Source organism: Triticum urartu, chromosome 6A, assembly GCF_056163025.1.
Source record: "Triticum urartu cultivar PI428250 chromosome 6A, HENAU_Tu73, whole genome shotgun sequence".
NCBI classification, from domain to species: domain Eukaryota; kingdom Viridiplantae; phylum Streptophyta; class Magnoliopsida; order Poales; family Poaceae; genus Triticum; species Triticum urartu.
The window spans coordinates 506204789-506225592 of record NC_141878.1 but is presented as its reverse complement, the minus strand read 5'-3'; positions in this window follow the sequence as shown (position 1 = coordinate 506225592).

Genomic DNA, 20804 nt, shown 5'->3' with positions numbered 1-20804 from the left:
TCCAATTCGTCAATGTAATGTAGACATGTATTCCGAATATAGTCATACGTGCTTATGGAAAAGAACTTGCATGACATCTTTTGTCCTACCCTCCTGTGGCAGCGGGGTCCTAATGGAAACTAAGGGATATTAAGGCCTCCTTTTAATAGAGAACCGGAACAAAGCATTAACACATAGTGAATACATGAACTCCTCAAACTACGGTCATCACCGGTAAGTATCCCGATTATTGTCACTTCGGGGTTAACGGATCATAACACATAATAGGTGACTATAGACTTGCAAGATAGGATCAAGAACTCTCATATATTGATGAAAACATAATAGGTTCAGATCTGAAATCATGGCACTTGGGCCTTAGTGACAAGCATTAAGCATAGCAAAGTCATAGCAACATCAATCTCAGAACATAGTGGATACTAGGGATCAAACCCTAACAAAATTAACTTGATTACATGATAAATCTCATCCAACCCATCACCGTCCAGCAAGCCTATGATGGAGTTACTCACGCACGGCGGTGAGCATCATGAAATTGGTGATGGAGGATGGTTGATGATGACGACGGCGACGAATCCCCCTCTCCGGAGCCCCGAACGGACTCCAGATCAGCCCTCCCAAGAGGTTTTAGGGCTTGGTGGCGGCTCCGTATCGTAAAACGCGATGAAATCTTCTCTCCTAGTTTTTTCTCCCCGAAAGCAGATATATAGAGTTGGATTTGGAGTCGGGAGGTCTCCAGGGGGCCCACGAGGTAGGGGGCGCGCCCTAGGGGGGCGCCCCCACCCTCGTGGAAAGGGTGTGGGCCCCCTGGTCTTCATCTTTGGCGAGGATTTTTTATTATTTATTGTAAGACATTCTGTGGAGTTTCAGCTCATTCCGAGAACTTTTGTTTTCTGCACATAAAACAACATCATGGCAATTCTGCTGAAAACAACGTCAGTCCGGGTTAGTTCCATTCAAATCATACAAGTTAGAGTCCAAAACAAGGGCAAAAGTGTTTGGAAAAGTAGATACGACGGAGACGTATCAACGGACTTCATAATAAAGGTCCATATCACAAGTGGCAATATAAAGTGACGTTCTTTTGCATTAAGATTTTGTGCATCCAACCATAAAAGCGCATGACAACCTCTGCTTCCCTCTGCGAAGGGCCTACCTTTTACTTTTATCTTCTACCTTACATAAGAGTCATGATGATCTTCACCTTTCCTTTTTACATTTTATCCTTGGGCAAGCACAATGTTTTGGAAAGATCCAGATACATATAGCTAATTGGATGTGAGTCTGCATGAGCTATTATTGTTAACATTGCCCTTGAGGTAAAATGTTGGGAGGCAAAACTATAAGCCCCTATCTTTGTCTATGTCCGATTAAAACTCCATGCCCATAAATATTGCGTGAGTGTTAGCAATTGTGAAAGAATAAATGATAGTTGAGTATGTGGACTTGCTGAAAAGCTCTTATATTGACTCTTTCCTATGTTATGATAAATTGCAATTGCCTCAATGGCTGAGATTATAGTTTGTTAGTTTTCAATGAAGTTTATGATTCATACTTGAAATTGTGATTGAATTGTTACTTTAGCATAAGAGATCATATGACAATATATATATATATATATATTGTTGTTCTAAGAATGATCATGATGCCCTCATGTCCGTATTTTATTTTTATCGACACCTCTATCTCTAAACATGTGGACATATTTTTCAATTTCGGCTTCCGCTTGAGGACAAGCGAGGTCTAAGCTTGGAGGAGTTCATACGTCCATTTTGCATCATGCTTTTATATCGATATTTATTGCATTATGGGCTGTTATTACACATTATGTCACAATACTTATGCCTATTCTCTCTTATTTTACAAGGTTTACATGAAGAGGGGGAATGCCTGCAGCTGGAATCCTAGGCTGGAAAAGGAGAAAATATTAGAGACCTATTCTGCACATCTCCAAAAGTCTTGAAACTCCATGGGAGCACTTTTCAGAATATATAAAAAATATTGGGTGCAAGAAGTACCAGAGGGGGGCCACCCACCAGCCATGAGGGTGGGGTGCGCGCCCTACCCCCCTGGGCGCGCCCCCTGCCTCGTGGCCCCCTGGTGTCCCTCCGATGCCCATCTTTGGCTATATGGAGTCTTTCGTCCGAGAAAAAATCAGAAGCAAGCTTTCGGGAAGAAACTCCGCCGCCACGAGGCGGAACCTTGGCGGAACCAATCTAGGGCTCCGGCAGAGCTGTTCTGCCGGGGAAACTTCCCACCGGGAGGGGGAAATCATCGCCATCGTCATCACCAACGATCCTCTCATCGGGAGGGGGTCAATCTCCATCAACATCTTCACCAGCACCATCTCACCTCAAACCCTAGTTCATCTCTTGTATCCAATCTTTGTATCCAAACCTCAGATTGGTACCTGTGGGTTGCTAGTAGTGTTGATTACTCCTTGTAGTTGATGCTAGTTGATTTACTTGGTGGAAGATCATATGTTCAGATCCATTATGCATATTAATACCCCTCTGATTATGAACATGAATATGCTTTGTGAGTAGTTACGTTTGTTCCCGAGGACATGGGATAAGTCTTGCTATAAGTAGTCATGTGAATTTGGTATTCGTTTGATATTTTGATGAGATGTATGTTGGCATCCCTCTAGTGGTATCATCTGAACATCGACTACATGACACTTCAGCATTGTTTGGGCCTAGAGGGAGGAATTGGGAAGTAATAAGTAGATGATGGGTTGCTAGAGTGACATAAGCTTAAACCCTAGTTTATGCGTTGCTTCGTAACAGGCTGATTTGGATCCATATGTTTCATGCTATGGTTAGGTTTACCTTAATACTTCTGTTGTAGTTGTCGATTCTTGCAATAGGGGTTAATCATAAGTGGGATGCTTGTCCAAGTAAGGACAGTACCCAAGCACCGGCCCACCCACATATCAAATTATCAAAGTACCGAACGCGAATCATATGAACGTGATGAAAACTAGCTTGACGATAATTCCCATGTGTCCCGGGGAGCGTTTTCCTCCATATAAGAGTTTGTCCGGGCTTGTCCTTTGCTACAAAAAGGATTGGGCCATCTTGCTGCACCTTATTTACTTTTATTACTTGCTACTCGTTACAAATTACCTTATCACAAAACTATATGTTACCGATAATTCCAGTGCTTGCAGAGAATACCTTACTGAAAACTGCTTATCATTTCCTTCTGCTCCTTGTTGGGTTCGACACTCTTACTTATCGAAAAGGCTATGATAGATCCCGTACACTTGTGGGTCATCAGGTGTCCTGTTAAGAAAGACAAAGGATTTACTCGTGGAAAATATGCGCTGAATCCATTGCATCCATCTCTCATTGAAGCCCGTACATTTCATGATTTCCATTGTAGGAGCGTGCTCGATCGTGTCGAATGCGTTGGCAAAATCTAGTTGAAGGACCGCAATGGAACGAACCGAAGCCTGACATTGGTGAAAAAATTAAAAAACCCCAGGATAAGCAATCCTGGATCGATTGCCCTCTGAGGAATCCATACTGGTTCCAATGAATAATGCGCGATATGAGTTTCTAAATATGGTTCACTAGGAGTTTTATCAAAATCTCGAGGAAGCAATTCAATAAGGTAATGGGCCTATAGTAGTTTTTTTGGTGACTGGATTTTTGGAATTGAAGTTATGAAACCAATACTTATGCTCTGCAGATCAAGCTTTCCATCATAGAAGTCAGAACACATTTTATAAAAATCATGCTTGATGATGTGTGAGCAGGATTTTAGGAAACACCCGTTAAACCCATCAGGCCCAGGGGCCCGATCCAAGGGCATCGTTTTAAGCACCAAATCAATCTCCTCACTTGTAAAAGGAATAGTGATGTCTTCAAGAACATCGATCTGATTGATAATGCTAGGCATATCAAATCAAATGATCACATGGTCAGAGTGGCCAAGGCGGTCTTTATCAGCTTGGAAGAGAAAAACCTCCTTCCCCACATGATCGTGCATGACTATATCATCAAACAAGAGCTGAGATGCTATGGAATTCCTTCTGAACCGCTCCGTGGCTACTCGATGGAAGAATTTTGCATGGCCGCCTCCAAACTTAAAGTACCTAACCGTACACCTCTTTATCCAATAGATCTTTTTATAGTTCAACAAAGCAAGGAAGTGTTTATTTAGGATGATTCCGAAGTTGGCTTCGGGCGGAGTTACCAATCTCTTTTCTTCTATGCCATCGAGTACCAATAGTGCTCTATTTGAGTTGCCAATCAGGGTTGTGAGTTTAGAAAAGCCTTTACTCCAATGTTTCAGAGCGTACTTTAGGTTTTTGTGCTTTTCGCATAGTAGAGCAGTGGAGTTATGAGCAAAGCAATGTTCAATTAAGATTTTTCATGTTTCAAACAAACCATGGTGGCTAGTCCAATAATCCTCAAACTATATTTTTTTCCTTTGGAATGAATGATTCGTTACTTCTATAGCACGGGGCATGATCTGACATTGGTTCCCCAAGCAGCATAACTACCGTGTTGTGGAGAGAGGTAGACCAATTCAAATATGTGAACTGCCACTTGAGTTGCTCGAGTAGGGGGTTTTGTTGCATGTTCCTCCACGTGCACGATCTACCCTTGATGGTTAATTCCATTAGCGAGTGTTTGCGGATGAATTCATTGAACACTAGCATATCATTCACATTTTCACCATTTCTATTACGGTTATCTGGCACTCTGATGTAATTAAAGTCACTGACTAGGAGCCAATCCTCATTATTAGGTATGCTTACCGATTATAAACTTTCCATCGCATTGCAGCTACCCGCCAATTAGCCTACTTTTTTATAGTTAGGACTATTGCTCTCTTTTCAATGGGAAATGCGAGCAAAAGATACATAAGTCAACTACACGAGTGCTTCGACCTCTTAACTTCAACACGTCACGAGATGAGAGGACACCAGCAATGGAACATGCCTGACGTTCAATGTCAAACACCTACATACCCACATGCCCGTGTACATGGCATGTTGGTTGGGTGGGGGCGTGACTCCCTTCTTTGTCAGGATGCTGGGTGTGGAGGTCACACACTTGGCCTTCCCCTTCTCTCTCCCCCTTTTCCCCTTTTTTCCTTTAAGTGGGGCCCATGCCCACATGGCTTTTTTCATAGTTTTTTCCTCTATGAAAGATCTAAAAAAATTAAACTAAAATTTTCCAAATTCTAAAAAAAATTAATTTTTTGAAAGTTGAAATGGCGGAAGTTGAAATCTCAAAACCTCAAATGTTTTACAAAGTCTATTTCTTTGGAACGTGTAAAATATCCCCAAAAGTTTCAAACTTGGGCCAAGAATTTTTGAAAGAGGAAAATGTAAATTCTACAAGTGCAAAAATAGTAAAGTTTCTAACAATAGAAGTCATCAAATATAGAAACTTTTGGTTGCATTGCAGCTGCGCACCAATTGGCCTACTTTGTTATTGTTGGGACTAGGGCTCTCTTTTCAATGGAAAATGCGAGCAAGACGGACAAGTCAACTACATGGGTGGTTCAACTTCTCAAATTTCCACCAACATGGAATGACAGGACGCCAACAATGAAACACGCCTGACGTTTAATGTCAAACACCTACGTACCCACATGAGCGCATACATGGTAGGTTGGTCGGGCAGGGGACGCAACTCCCTTTTTTTGTCAGGACGTGCTGAGTGTGGAGCTCACACCCTTGGCCTTCCCCTTCTCTCTCTCCCCCTTTTCCCTTTTTTGGATGGTGCCCGTGTCCACATGGCTTTTTCATGATTTTTTCCACTATGAAAGATCTAAAATTTTAAAAATACAAAACTTCCAACTTCTAAAAAAATGTAAAGTTTCCAAAAGTTTAAATGACAAAAGTTGAACTATCAAACCTCAAATGTGTTAGAAAATTTAATTTCATTGCAAAGTTTCAAACATCCGCGAAAGTTTAAAACTCAAGCCAAGATTTTTTTAAAAGAGGAGAATGTAAATTCTAAAATTACCAAAATAGTAAAGTTTCTAAAAATACAAGTCATAAAATATAGAAACATTCCATTGCATTGCAGCTGCCCTACAATTAGCCTACTTTGTTATTGTAACATCCCAAATTTTCAATTTGGAATGTTATACATTAGATCATCATTGCATATCATATTGTATTTGCTTTTGATTTTGATCCTAGAAATTCTACGCAACTCAAGGACCCACGGAGAGATTTGGGGATTTCGTTATTTTCATATTTGAGTTTCTCAAATTTTGAGAATAGGATCATTTGATTTTAATTATTTTATCATCAATTATTTCTATTACAAAAATATGAGAGAGGGAATAAAATGACTTTCCCAAAATAAAGAAATATTGAGGATTTAATAATAAAATCAAATAGAATTTTATTTCGGAGTTTTCGTTATTTTATTTGAATTTAGGAAAAATGTGCGTTTTTCAAAATTGCATTTAGGCCCCAAATAAATGTTCACCTTGTGCGGCTTGATTTTAGAAGCCCGGGAAAATTTATTTCGGGATTTTTGGAGTCCGTTTAGTATTTCTTTTATCCGTTTTTCTGCGCGCAATAATTAAAAAAAAAACGAAACCGACTTACGGGTCGTGTCAGGCCTGGACTCCTCCGGGGCCGGCCTTTAAAGCCGGGGCGCCCGATCCCACAGCCCACCGAGCCGCCCCGCCGCCCCAAACCCTAGCGCCGCCGCCGCCGCCCGCGCCGCGCCGCCCCGCCGCCCCACCGCCGGATCCCGCCGCCGCCCGCGCCGCGCCGCCGCGCCACCCCGTCGCCGGAGCCCTGCCGCCGCCGCCGGAACCTCGCCGGAATTGCCGGGTAGTTTTTTTTAGACGCCGATTTTTTTTTCTGAAAAACCGTCCGGTTTTTCCGACGGTTTTGTTCGTTATTTTTAGTTTCGTTTTTTAAATAGATTGGTTTTTCTGATTTATTTAAATAGCGAGCGTTCGTTCGTTCGTTCTTTCTAGCGAACGTTCGTCGTTTTTCTTTTTCTCAAATTAAATCCGCGATTTTTCTGATCGCGATTCCTGATCCGATTTTCGTTTTAGTGTAACCTTTCGCTCGTTTATCGGAATCAGGCGATTCAAGCGCCTGGAGTTTCGTCTCGAAACCCTCTATCCGTTTAACCAACTTAAACAAGTTTTTGCCACTGTAAAAAATTGCCCTCGATCTAGAATAGTAAACGAAGCCTGTTTCTTTTGCCGTTTGACTTTTGTTGCTTCGTTTGATTTGATTCTTTTTGCAAACCGGAGTTCTTAAGTTGAACCTTCTGGTTAGATCTCTTATTTGAGTTTTACCTGTGAATTAGATGGATACTTATTGTATGCTTGTTTGTTTGTCTGCGATAGAATACCCGGAGTGCGCCGCGTGTTACTTCGAATCTCTAGGTTTCGCGGATCATCAGCAAGGCAAGTAACACTTTGATCATGCCTCCTACTACCCAGTTTTATTGCATTAGATCAATCCTCAAACATTGCATGATTAGGATCTAATTAAATTGTGGGATGGGAAGTAGTTGAGGTAGTGCCTATTACCTGTTGTATTATCAAACCTTTGGGAGTTACTTCTACGTTTGCCTATTATGCCATGCTATGCTAGTAGACGTGGATTGGGTGAGTGATATCCATGACAGATGTGAGTTTGTTAATTTAATGGTTTATCTAAGGTGGCAACTTAAACACACATCTGGGTGGATTGAGGTACCTGGGTATTCCAGGATTGCCTGTTTTTCTTTATGGACCGCCACCCAGGCCTAAAGGGATCATGAGATTTTTCATACTAGAAACTTCCGTGTGCAGCCACAAGCTATTATGGGCTCTAGCATAGTTGATTAAGTCGTGCGAACTCTTACAGGGTAGACTAGCAGATGTAGGGGAAAGTAGGTGTAACTGTCTATCCATCGTAAGGTGCTAGCGCTTCTGAAAGACTATGTCTGGTCATCCGTTTCTCAAACACCATGTAGTGCGAGAAACCAAACGGAGGCGATCGAGTCTTGTGGGGAAAAGTGCGCAAACCTCTGCAGAGTGTATAAACTAATCATGGTTAGCCGTGTCCCCGGTTATGGACATCTTGAGTATCTAGTACTTGGATTATCATGTGAATCTCAACATGTTACTCTAAAAGTTAATTTTGTTGGGTTTTGTTTAATGATGATGCTTAATTGGGATTGAGGATGCTGTCAACCATTCTCAATGTTTAACAACTACCATGATAGTTAAATAAAATTTATTCCTTTGCAGTAGGGAAAAATTGGCTTCACGTAAAACAGTAACCATAGAGCTTTCCACCAGCTAAATATGCATATAGTATAGCTGTTTCAATTCCATTACTCTCTATGTGTTACTTTGCCAGCATATTCCATGTGCTGACCCGTTTCGGGCTGCAACATTAATGTTGCAGACTTTTCAGACGACGATTAAGGAGTTTTTAGGTCGTGGTTCTATACTCAGTGATGCCGTTGGAGTTGATGGACTCGCTTATCTTCCAAGCCTTCCGCTGTTATCGATATTAGATGGCCTTAAGCCATATTTATTGTAATAAGTTCTCTATTGAGACACTCGATGTAATAAGTGTGTGATTGCTACTCTGTTATAAATCCTTCAAGTACTGTGTGATGTCAGCATTACTGATCCAGGGATGACACCTGAGCACAGAGATCAGACCGTTTAAGGTCTGGTCGCTACAAAGATGGTATCAGAGCACACGCTGACTGTAAGACACGACCACTAAGCTAATAGACCTAGATCACTATTCACTCTCTTCTCTTCTGACCTCTCATCTTTTCTACTCTTTAGGATGGCGGATGTAAGGAACAAGTTCACGCAACCGGATGAAGATACACCCTTTGGACGTCACTTGAAGGAAGTCACAAGATACCTGAACATAAGAGTACCAAGCTTCACCGGAACCTACAACGCCACTTTACCTGAAGAAGAGCGCTGGATGATTCAAGTTCAAGTTCCAGGAAGGACGTTCATGCCAGTCACTGAGCCCATAGAGTTTTCTTTTGATGCACCAACTTGGAGTCTAGGATAGAGCATGGCAGCTCACATCGCCATGGGACGCATTGGAGAAGTCTACCACAATGATCTCAAGGATACTATCTACCAGATTTGTGGGCGCCGAGATGAGCACTGGGAGATGATCAGCACCCGAAAGGATAGATCAATTGCAGCTTTTATCCAGGAATTAAACCAGCACATTCGATGACAGGAGAACCAGATGTGCGCCGACATGATAGACCTGAAGAAGGCAAGGACTAGAATCAAGGAACTGGAGGAAGAACTCAAGGCTATACATGAAGATTATGAAGAAGAAATTGAAGTATTGGTGGAGAAGAATGACAATCTGATCAAGAAGATCGGAATATTTATGGGAGGCCCTACACCAGTAGATGAAGACGAAGAACCCAAGGAGATTCGCTCGGAAGACTACATCATCATCGACGACACCGACTCGGACCAAGATGATAGCGATGATGACTATATTGATGAAGCCGGAGCAGATATCATGGAGTCTGCAACAGAAGAATATTTCTAGTACACCACCTCATCAGTAGTAGCAGTCCACCATGTAAATACAGTAGTCCGAGCACTTTTGCGATAGTTAGATCGATTGTATGCCCTTGTTTGATTGAATGAAGTGAATTGTTTGCTTTTACCTCATATGCATATGGGTAGTGTTTTCTCCTTAGACCCCCTCTATTCTTAAATCTCATCTTTTCTAAACCCTCAGATGCCTCTGAGACGTGACCCCGGATTTACCTTTCCACCGGAGCTCACCCAGTTGATCCAGCAGCAGAACACATTGATGCAGTTGCTAGTCTAGAATCAGAATCAGGGGAACAACAACAACAACCCACCACCACCACCACCTGTTGATCACTTAGCCCGTTTTCTTAGGCTGAATCCGCCGGTGTTTTTCAGTAGCACCGAGCCGATAGTAGCAGATGATTGGCTCCGCAAGACAGCTAGAGAGTTGACCACAGCAGGATGCACAGATGCGGAGTAGGTGAAGTTTGCCGCACATCAGCTTGAAGGACCCGCAACATCATGGTGGGAGAATTTCACAGCCACTTTCCATGTCGACACTGTCACATGGGACCAGTTTCAGCAGGCTTTTCGAACTGCCCATGTTTCAGCAGGAGCTATGGCCATGAAGAAGCGTGAGTTTCGCAACTTGCGCCAAGGAGGACGGACAGTTGGCCAGTATGTGGAGGACTTTAGTAAGTTAGCATGTTATGCCCCAGATGACGTTGCTACAGATGCAACTAAGCAGGAGAGGTTTCTGGAAGGACTGAATGATGAGTTGAGCATGCAGTTGATGATAGCAACCTTCAACAACTACTAGGAGTTGGTAGACCGTGCTCTTATGATTGAAGGCAAGCAGCAGCAAATTGAAAATCGCAAGATGAAGTATGCACAAGGAAAGTACAATTCTGGAGCTCAGCAGAAGCCACGTTTTACCCCTAGATCGGGAGGACATTTTCAGCATACCCATGGAGGAGGTAGCTCGCACAATCACAACGGCACCAAGAATGGTAATGGTAATGGAGGAAGCAACGGCTAGAACCGTACCAACCCATCAACCCCAGCCAAGAAAGACCTGAGCCAAGTCACTTGCCTTAAGTGTCAGAAGACCGGACATTATGCCAATGAATGTCCTGAAGGCCAGAATGGCAATGGAAGCTCTGGGAAGAAGCTGAACCCTTTCAACAGGGGACAGGTGAACCACGTTAATGTGGAGGAGGTTGAAGAGCAGCCGGATGCAGCAATCGGTAAGTTTTTGGTTAAGTCATTTACTGCACTCATTCTTTTTGATACTGGTGCATCGCATTCATACATATCAAGGGGATTTGTGGATAAGTATAACCTGCCCACTAAGGTTCTTAGAACACCTATGCTAGTAAGCTCACTAGGAGCGGAGTATATGGCCAGTCAAGGATGTTTTCAAGTGCCATTGAGTATAGGTAGGCATGTGTTCCCCTCGGATTTAATCATTTTAGAATCACAAGGTTTGGATGTAATTCTGGGTATGGATTGGCTGTCGATGTATGGGGGAAACATCGATTGCACCAGTAAGACAATTTTGCTTACCACCCCAGAAGGGAGAAGGATCAAGTATGTATCCCGACATGTGCCAAAAGGGACTCAAGTAAATTGTTTAACAGGAGTTGTGCAGGAGGAAGTACCAGTGGTAAGGGATTTCCCTGACATATTTCCAGAAGAGTTGCCAGGCATGCCACCGGATAGAGATATTGAGTTTTTGATTGAGCTATTGCCAGGCACAAGGCCAATATCAAAAAGACCATACAGAATGCCTACAAAGGATTTGGTGGAGATTAAGAAGCAGATTAAGGAGTTACTGGATAAAGGTTACATTTGCCCAAGTTCGTCACCTTGGGGATCACCAGTACTTCTAGTGGAGAAAAAGGATGGATCGTTAAGTATGGTTGTTGACTATCGTGGGTTGAATGAAGTGACGATCAAGAACAAGTACCCACTACCAATGATCAATGATCTATTTGATCGATTGCAAGGAGCTGAGGTATTTTCCAAGATCGATCTGCGATCAGGGTACCACCAGTTGAAGATTCGAGAACATGATATACCTAAGACAGCTTTTACCACCAGGTATGGGCTGTACGAGTATACCGTTATGTCATTTGGTCTGACTAACGCACTTGCCTATTTTATGAACATAATGAACAAAGTGTTTATGGAGTTCTTGGATAAGTTCATCGTGGTGTTCATTGATGATATTCTGGTTTACTCGAAGAATGAAGAGGAACATAAGGAACATTTGCGATTGGTACTTGAGAAGCTCAGAGAACATCAACTATATGCCAAGTTTAGCAAATGTGAGTTTTGGGTTGAAGGAAGTAGGATTCCTCGGACACGTTATATCCGGAGAAGGAATAGCAGTAGATCCCACTAAAGTTGATACCGTGACCAAGTGGGAGGCACCAACAACAGTTGGAGAGATCCGGAGTTTTCTTGGACTCGCAGGATACTACCAGAGATTCATTGAGAATTTCTCCAAAATTGCAAAGCCTATGACGGAGTTGTTAAACAAGGACACGAAGTTCATATGGACTGAGGAGTCTGAGGCTAGTTTCCAGGAGTTGAAGAAACGCATGGTTACTTCACCAGTGTTGATTTTGCCAGACCAGACCAAGGATTATGAGGTGTATTGCGACGCTTCACGACGAGGACTTGGAGCAGTGCTTATGCAGGAAGGGAGAGTTGTTTCATATGCCTCACGATAACTGAAACCCCACGAATTGAATTATGCCACGCATGATTTGGAGTTAGCAGCCGTAGTGCATGCATTGAAAACATGGAGACATTTCCTCATTGGAAATCATTGTGAGGTGTACACGGATCACAAGAGTTTGAAATACATTTTCACACAGAAGGAGTTAAACCTCAGACAAAGGAGATGGTTGGAGCTCATCAAGGATTATGATATGAGATTGCATTACCATCCCGGAAAGGCTAATGTAGTAGCTGACGCATTGAGCCGTAAAAGCCATGTCAATACACTAATGACGGGAGAAATACCAAAGGAGTTAGCCAAGGATCTTCGTGAGCTATGTTTGGAAATAGTTCCGAGAGGCTATGTAGCAGCATTGGAGATTCAGTCAACTTTAATGGATAGAATCAGAGAACCTCAGAAGACTGACAAGGAGATTGCCTCTATAAAGGAGAAAATGAGCGAAGGAAAGGCTAAAGGATTTCATGAGGATGAGCACGACACCCTATGGTTTGAAGACTGTGTTTATGTGCCCAATGACCCGGAGATCAGGAGGTTGATTCTGCAAGAGGCACACGATTGACCATATTCGATTCACCCAGGAAATACCAAGATGTATTTGGATTTGAAGGATATTTTCTGGTGGACCGGAATGAAGAAGGATATTGCGGAGTATGTAGCAGTATGTGATGTATGTCAGAGAGTGAAGGCAGAGCATCAGAAGCCAGCAGGATTGCTACAACCATTGCCGATACCCGAATGGAAGTGGGATAAGTTAGGCATGGATTTTATCACGGGATTACCCAAGACTCGTTCAGGCTATGACTTGATTTGGGTTGTAGTTGATCGGTTGATGAAAGTAGCTCATTTCATCCCGGTAAAGACCACTTACACCAGTGCTAAATTGGCAAAGATATACATGACCAGGATTGTATACTTACATGGAGTTCCGAGGAGTATAGTATCAGATAGAGGAACCCAGTTTACCTCAAAGTTCTGGAATCAGTTGCACGAAACTTTGGGTACCAGGCTAGAGTTCAGCACAACTTTTCATCCACAGACAGATGGACAGACCGAGAGAGTCAATCAGATTCTGGAGGACATGCTGAGAGTTTGTGCGCTAGATTATGGATCTAGTTGGGACGACAATTTGCCATATGCAGAATTCTCTTACAACAACAGCTATCAATCCAGTTTAAAGATGGCCCCTTTCAAAGCCTTGTACGGAAGGAGGTGCAGGACACCATTGTCATGGGATGAAGTTGGAGACCGCCAGTTGTTTGGGCCTGATTTGATTAAAGAGTCTGAACAGAAGGTGAAATTGATTCGCGATAGGCTCAAGGTAGCTCAATCCAGGCAGAAGAGTTATGCAGATTCAAAACGCAAGGAGACAGTTTACGAAGTCGAAGACAGAGTTTATCTTCGAGTATCCCCACTTCAGGGAATAAAGCGTTTTGGTGCTAAGGGAAAGTTAGCGCCACGGTTTGTAGGACCATACCGAGTATTCGAACGTATGGGAGAAGTGGCCTACAAGTTGGAATTGCCCACAGGATTATCGGGAGTTCATGATGTGTTCCACGTTTCGTAGTTGAAGAAGTGCCACGCGGAGATGGCTGACATACCCTTGAGAGACAAAGTGCCAATGGAAGCAATTCAGTTGGATAACGATTTGACCTATGAGGAGAAACCAGTTAAGACTCTAGAGTATGCTAGTCGAGTCACCCGCAGCAAGGTTATCAAATTTTGCAAGGTTCAGTGGAGCCACCACACGGAGCATGAAGCCACCTGGGAGCGAGAGGAAGATTTGCTCAAGGACCACCCTCACCTATTTTCTAGCCAACCCGAATCTTGAGGGCGAGATTCATCTTAAGGAGGGTAGGTTTGTAACATCCCAAATTTTCAATTTGGAATGTTATACATTAGATTATCATCGCATCTCATATTGTATTTGCTTTTGGTTTTGATCCTAGAAATTCTACGCAACTCAAGGACCCACGGAGAGAGTTGGGGATTTCGTTATTTTCATATTTGAGTTTTCTCAAATTTTGAGAATAGGGTAATTTGATTTTAATTATTTTATCATCAATTATTTCTATTACAAAAATATAAGAGAGGGAATAAAATGACTTTCCCAAAATAAAGAAATATTGAGGATTTAATAATAAAATCAAATAGGATTTTATTTCGGAGTTTTCGTTATTTTATTTGAATTTAGGAAAAATGTGCGTTTTTCAAAATTGCATTTAGGCCCCAAATAAATGTTCATCTTGTGCGGCTTGATTTTAGAAGCCCAGAAAAATTTATTTCGGGATTTTTGGAGTCTGTTTAGTATTTCTTTTATCTATTTTTCTGCGCGAAATAATTAAAAAAAACAAAACCGACCTATGGGCCGTGTTAGGCCCGGACTCCTCCTGGGCCGGCCTTTAAAGTCGGGGCGCCCGATCCCGCAGCCCACCGAGCTGCCCCGCTGCCCCGAACCCTAGCGCCGCCGCCGCCGCCCGCGCCGAGCCGCCCCGCCGCCGGATCCCGCCGCCGCCCGCGTCGCGCCGCCTCGCCGTCGGATCCCGCCGCCCGCCAGCGCCGCGCCGCCCCGCCCCCCCTCCCCCCCCCCCCGTCGCCGGAGCCCCGCCGCCGCCGCCGGAACCTCGCCGGAATTGCCGGGTAGTTTTTTTAGACGCCGATTTTTTTCCAAAAAACCGTCCGGTTTTTCCGACGGTTTTGTTCGTTTTTTTAGTTTCGGTTTTTTTAAATAGATCGGTTTTTCCAATTTATTTAAATAGCGAGTGTTCGTTCGTTCGTTCTAGTGAACGTTCATCGTTTTTCTTTTTCTCGGATTAAATCCGCGATTTTTCTGATCGTGATTCCTGATCCGATTTTCGTTTTAGTATAACTTTTCGCTCGTTTATCGGAATCAGGCGATTCAAGCGCCTGGAGTTTCGTCTCGAAACCCTCTATCCGTTTAACCAACTCAAACAAGTTTTTGCCACTGTAAAAAATTGCCCTAGATCTAGAATAGTAAACGAAGCCTGTTTCTTTTGCCGTTTGACTTTTGTTGCTTCGTTTGATTTGATTCTTTTTGCAAACCGGAGTTCTTAAGTTGAACCTTCTGGTTAGATCTCTTATTTGAGTTTTACCTGTGCATTAGATGGATACTTATTGTATGCTTGTTTGTTTGTCTGCGATAGAATACCCGGAGTGCGCCACCTGTTACTTCGAATCTCTAGGTTTCGCGGATCATTAGCAAGGCAAGTAACACTTTGATCATGCCTCCTACTACCCAGTTTTATTGCATTAGATCAATCCTCAAACATTGCATGATTAGGATCTAATTAACTTGTGGGATGGGAAGTAGTTGAGGTAGTACCTATTACCTGTTGTATTATCAAACCTTTGGGAGTTACTTCTACGTTTGCCTATTATGCCATGCTATGCTAGTAGACGTGGATTGGGTGAGTGATATCCATGACAGATGTGAGTTTGTTAATTTAATGGTTTATCTAAGGTGGCAACTTAAACACACATCTGGGTGGATTGAGGTACCTGGGTATTCCAGGATTGCCTGTTTTTCTTTATGGACCGCCACCCAGGCCTAAAGGGATCATGAGATTTTTCATACTAGAAACTTCCGTGTGCAGCCACAAGCTATTATGGGCTCTAGCATAGTTGATTAAGTCGTGCGAACTCTTACAGGGTAGACTAGCAGATGTAGGGGAAAGTAGGTGTAACTGTCTATCCATCGTAAGGTGCTAGCGCTTCTGAAAGACTATGTCTCGGTCATCCGTTTCTCAAACACCATGTAGTGCGAGAAACCAAACGGAGGCGATCGAGTCTTGTGGGGAAAAGTGCGCAAACCTCTGCAGAGTGTATAAACTAATCATGGTTAGCCGTGTCCCCGGTTATGGACATCTTGAGTATCTAGTACTTGGATTATCATGTGAATCTCAACATGTTACTCTAAAAGTTAATTTTGTTGGGTTTTGTTTAATGATGATGTTTAATTGGGATTGAGGATGCTGTCAACCATTCTCAATGTTTAACAACTACCATGATAGTTAAATAAAATTTATTCCTTTGCAGTAGGGAAAAATTGGCTTCACACAAAACAGTAACCATAGAGCTTTCCACCAGCTAAATATGCATATAGTATAGTTGTTTCAATTCCATTACTCTCTATGTGTTACTTTGCCAGCATATTCCATGTGCTGACCCGTTTCGGGCTGCAACGTTAATGTTGCAGATTTTCCAGACGACGATTAAGGAGTTTTTAGGTCGTGGTTCTATACTCAGTGATGCCATTGGAGTTGATGGACTCACTTATCTTCCAAGCCTTCCGCTGTTATCGTTATTAGATGGCCTTAAGCCATATTTATTGTAATAAGTTCTCTATTGAGACACTCGATGTAATAAGTGTGTGATTGCTACTCTGTTATAAATCCTTCAAGTACTGTATGGTGTCAGCATTACTGATCCAGGGATGACACCTGAGCACAGAGATCATACCGTTTGAGGTCTGGTCGCTACAGTTATAGTTTGGAACTAAGGCACTCTTAACTGGGAAATGCGAGCAAGACACACGAGTAACCTATCGAGTGGTTCGACCTCTTAACTTCCGCACGACAGGGGGTGTATGCACACTAACAATGGAGCACGCCTGACATTCAACGTGAAACACTTACGTACCCACATCCACGTGTACATGACATGTTGGTCGGGCGGGGGACGCGGCTCCCGTTTTTGTCTAGACGTGCTGGGTGTGGAGGTGACACACTTGGCCTTCCCTTTCTCTCTCCCCATTTTCCCTTTTTCTTTTTGGCATGGCCCATGCCCACATGGCTTTTTCGTGGTTTTCACTATGAAATATCTAAAAAAATATAAGATTACAAATTCCTGAAAATTTAAAGTTTCCAAAAAAATGCCAAAAGTTTAAATCAAGAAACCTCAAATGTTTTAGAAAATTTATTATTTTTGGAAAGTTTAAAAAATACCCAAAAGTTTCAAACTCAGGCGAAGGATTTTTGAAAGAGGAAAATGTAAATTCTAAAAGTGCCAAAATAGTAAAGTTTCTAAAAATAGAAGTCGTCAAATATAGAAACTTTCCATTGCACTGCAGTTGCCCGCCAATTAGCCTACTTTGTCATAGCTGGGACTAAGGCTCTCTTTTTCATGGGAAATGCAAGCAAGACAAACAAGTCAATGATACGAGTGATTCGACCTCTTAACTTCCACATGACACGAGATGTGAGGACGTCAACAATGGAACATGCCTAACATTCAACGTCAAACACCTATGTACCCACATGCGTGTACACGACATGTTGGTCGGGCGGGCGATGCATGCCCCTTTTTTTGTCGGGATGCTGGATGTGGAGGCCACACACTTGGCCTTCCCCTTATCTCTCCCACTATTGTTCTCTCCCCATTTCCTTTTTCTTTTAGGTGGATACCATACCCGCATGGCTTTTTTCATAATTTTTTCCTCTATGAACGATCTAAAAAATTAAAAATACAAAATTTCCAAATTATCAAAAAGTTAAAGTATCCAAAAGTTTAAATGCCGAAAGTTGAAATCTCGAAAACTCAAATGTTTTAGAAATTTTTTTTGGAATGTGTAAAACATCACTACAAGTTTCAAACTCGGGCCAAGAATTTTTGAATGAGGAAAACCTAAATTCTAAAAGTGCCAAAATAGTAAAGTTTCTAATAATAGAACTCGTCAAATATAGGAACTGTCCATTGCATTGCAGCTGCCAGCCAAATGGCCTACTTTGTTACAGTTGGGACTTAGGCTCTCCTTTCAATGGGAAATGCAGGAAAGACTCACAAGTCAACTACACGAGTGGTTCGACCTCTTAACTTCCACGCAACATGGGATGTGAGGACGTCAACATTGGAACACGCCTGATGTTCAACGTCAAGCACCTACTGCTACCTCTTGAGCATGCGTTAGTTTTTCCTTGAAGAGGAAAGGGTGATACAGCAAAGTAGCGTAAGTATTTCCCTCGGTTTTGAGAACCAAGGTATCAATCCAGTAGGAGGTAACACACAAGTCATCTAGTACCTGCACAAACAAACAAGAACCTCGCAACCAACGCGATACAGGGGTTGTCAATCCCTTCACGGTCACTTACGAAAGTGAGATCTAATAGAGATAATAAGATAAATATTTTTGGTATTTTATGGTATAGATTGGAGAATAAAGATTGCAAAATAAACGGTAATAGAAATAGCAAGTTGATATGAAAATAATAAGATGGAAGATAGACCCGGGGGCCATAGGTTTCTCTAGTGGCTTCTCTCAAAATAGCAAATTCTACGGTGGGTGAACAAATTACTGTCGAGGAATTGATAGAAAAACGAATACTTATGAGAATATCTAGGCATGATCATCTATATAGGCATCACGTCCGCGAAAAGTAGACCAAAACAATTCTGCATCTACTACTATTACTCCACACATCGATCGCTATTCAGCATGCATCTAGAGTATTAAGTTTATAAGAACAGAGTAACGCATTAGGCAAGATGACATGATGTAGAGGGATAAACTCAAGCAATATGATATAAACCCCATCTTTTTATCCTCGATGGAAACAACACAATACGTGCCTTGCTGCCCCTGCTGTCACTGGGAAAGTACACCGCAAGATTGAACCCACAGCTAAGCACTTCTCCCATTGCAAGAACGATCAACCTAGTAGGCCAAACCAAACTGATAATTCTAAGAGACTTGCAAAGATACTTAAATCATGCATAAAAGATTTCAGAGAAGAATCAAATATTGTTCATAGATAATCTTGATTATAAACCCACAATTCATCGGATCTCGACAAACACAACGCAAAAAAATTACATCGAATAGATCTCCAAGAGAATCGTGGAGAACTTTGTATTGAGATCCAAAGAGAGAGAAGAAGCCATCTAGCTAATAACTATGGACCCGAAGGTCTGTGGTAAACTACTCACACATCAGCGGAGAGGCTATGGTGTTGATGTAGAAGCCCTCCGTGATCGATTCCCCCTCCGACAGAGCACCGGAAAAGGCCCCAAGATGGGATCTCACGGGTACAGAAGGTTGTGGCGGTGGAAATAGGGTTTCGTGATGCTACTAGATGTTTTCGGGGTATATGGGTATATATAGGAGGAAGAAGTACGTCGGTGGAGCTAAGAGGGGCCCACGAGGGTGGGGGACGCGCCTACCCCTCCTGGGCGTGCCTCCCTACCTCGTGGCCTCCTTACTTCTTTCTTGACGTCCACTTCAAGTCTCCTGGATCATATTTGTTTCAGAAATAACTCTCCCGAAGGTTTCATTCCATTTGGATTCCGTTTGATATTCCTTTTCTGCGAAACACTGAAATAGACAAAGAAACAACAATTTGCACTGGGCCTTTGGTTAATAGGTTAGTCCCAAAAATAATATAAAAAGGTATATTAAATCCCATTAAACATCCAAAATAGATAATATAATAGCATGGAACAATCAAAAATTATAGATACATTGGAGACGTATCACCTACAAACCCACATGCGCGTGTACACGGCATGTTGGTCAGGCAAGGACGCGGTTCTCTTTTTTTGTCGGGATGTGCTGGGTGTGGAGGTCATACCCTTGGCCTTTCCCTTCTCTCTCTCAAATTTCCGTTTAATCTTTTAGTCGGGGCCCATGTCCGAATGGCTTTTTCATAGTTTTCCCCTTATGAAAGATCTAAAATTTTAAAATACGAAATTTCATATTCTAAAAAATTCAAAGTTTCCAAAAGTTTAAATGCCGAAAATTGAAATCTTGAAACGACAAATGTTTTAATTTTTTAAATATTTTTTGGAAAGTTTAAAACATCCCCGAAAGTTTCAAACCCAGGCCAAGATTTTTTTAAAGAGGAAAATTGTAAATTCTAAACGTGAGAAAATTATAAATTTTCGGAAAATAGAAGTCATCAAATCTAGAAACTTTCCATTGCATGCAGCGGCCCGCCAATTAGCCTACTTTGTTACAGTTGGGACTAAGGCTCTCTTTTCAATGGGAAATGCGAGCAACACACACAAGTCAACCACACTAGTGGTTCGACCTCTCAACTTCCATGCGACACGGGATGTGATGACGCCAACAATGAAACACGCCTGACGTTCAACATCAAACACCTACGTACCCACATGCACGAGTACACGACATGTTGGACGAGAGGGGGACGCGACTCCCTTTTTTGTTGGAAACAGATGGTGTGCGGCCTAAACATGTGGCCTCCTCTTCTCTCTCACCTTTTCTTTTTTTTTCCTAGTTGGCCTCACCCCCATGTTTTTTTATGTGAAACCTTATTTTTTTTTTGGAAATTTAAACTTTCAAAACTTCAAGTTAAAATTCTGATTTTATTTAAATCTGAAAGTATCAAGTTCTGAAAATATCAAAGATTCTTTGTTTTTGAAAGCCAAAACTATAAAATCTGAAAATTTCCAAAAATGAATATTTAGAAAATTAAAAATCACTGAATAGCTGTAAATGGATTTTTTTTAAAGTCAGAATTCGACCGCGTCTTCCTTGTGGCAGCTAACCGCCAGT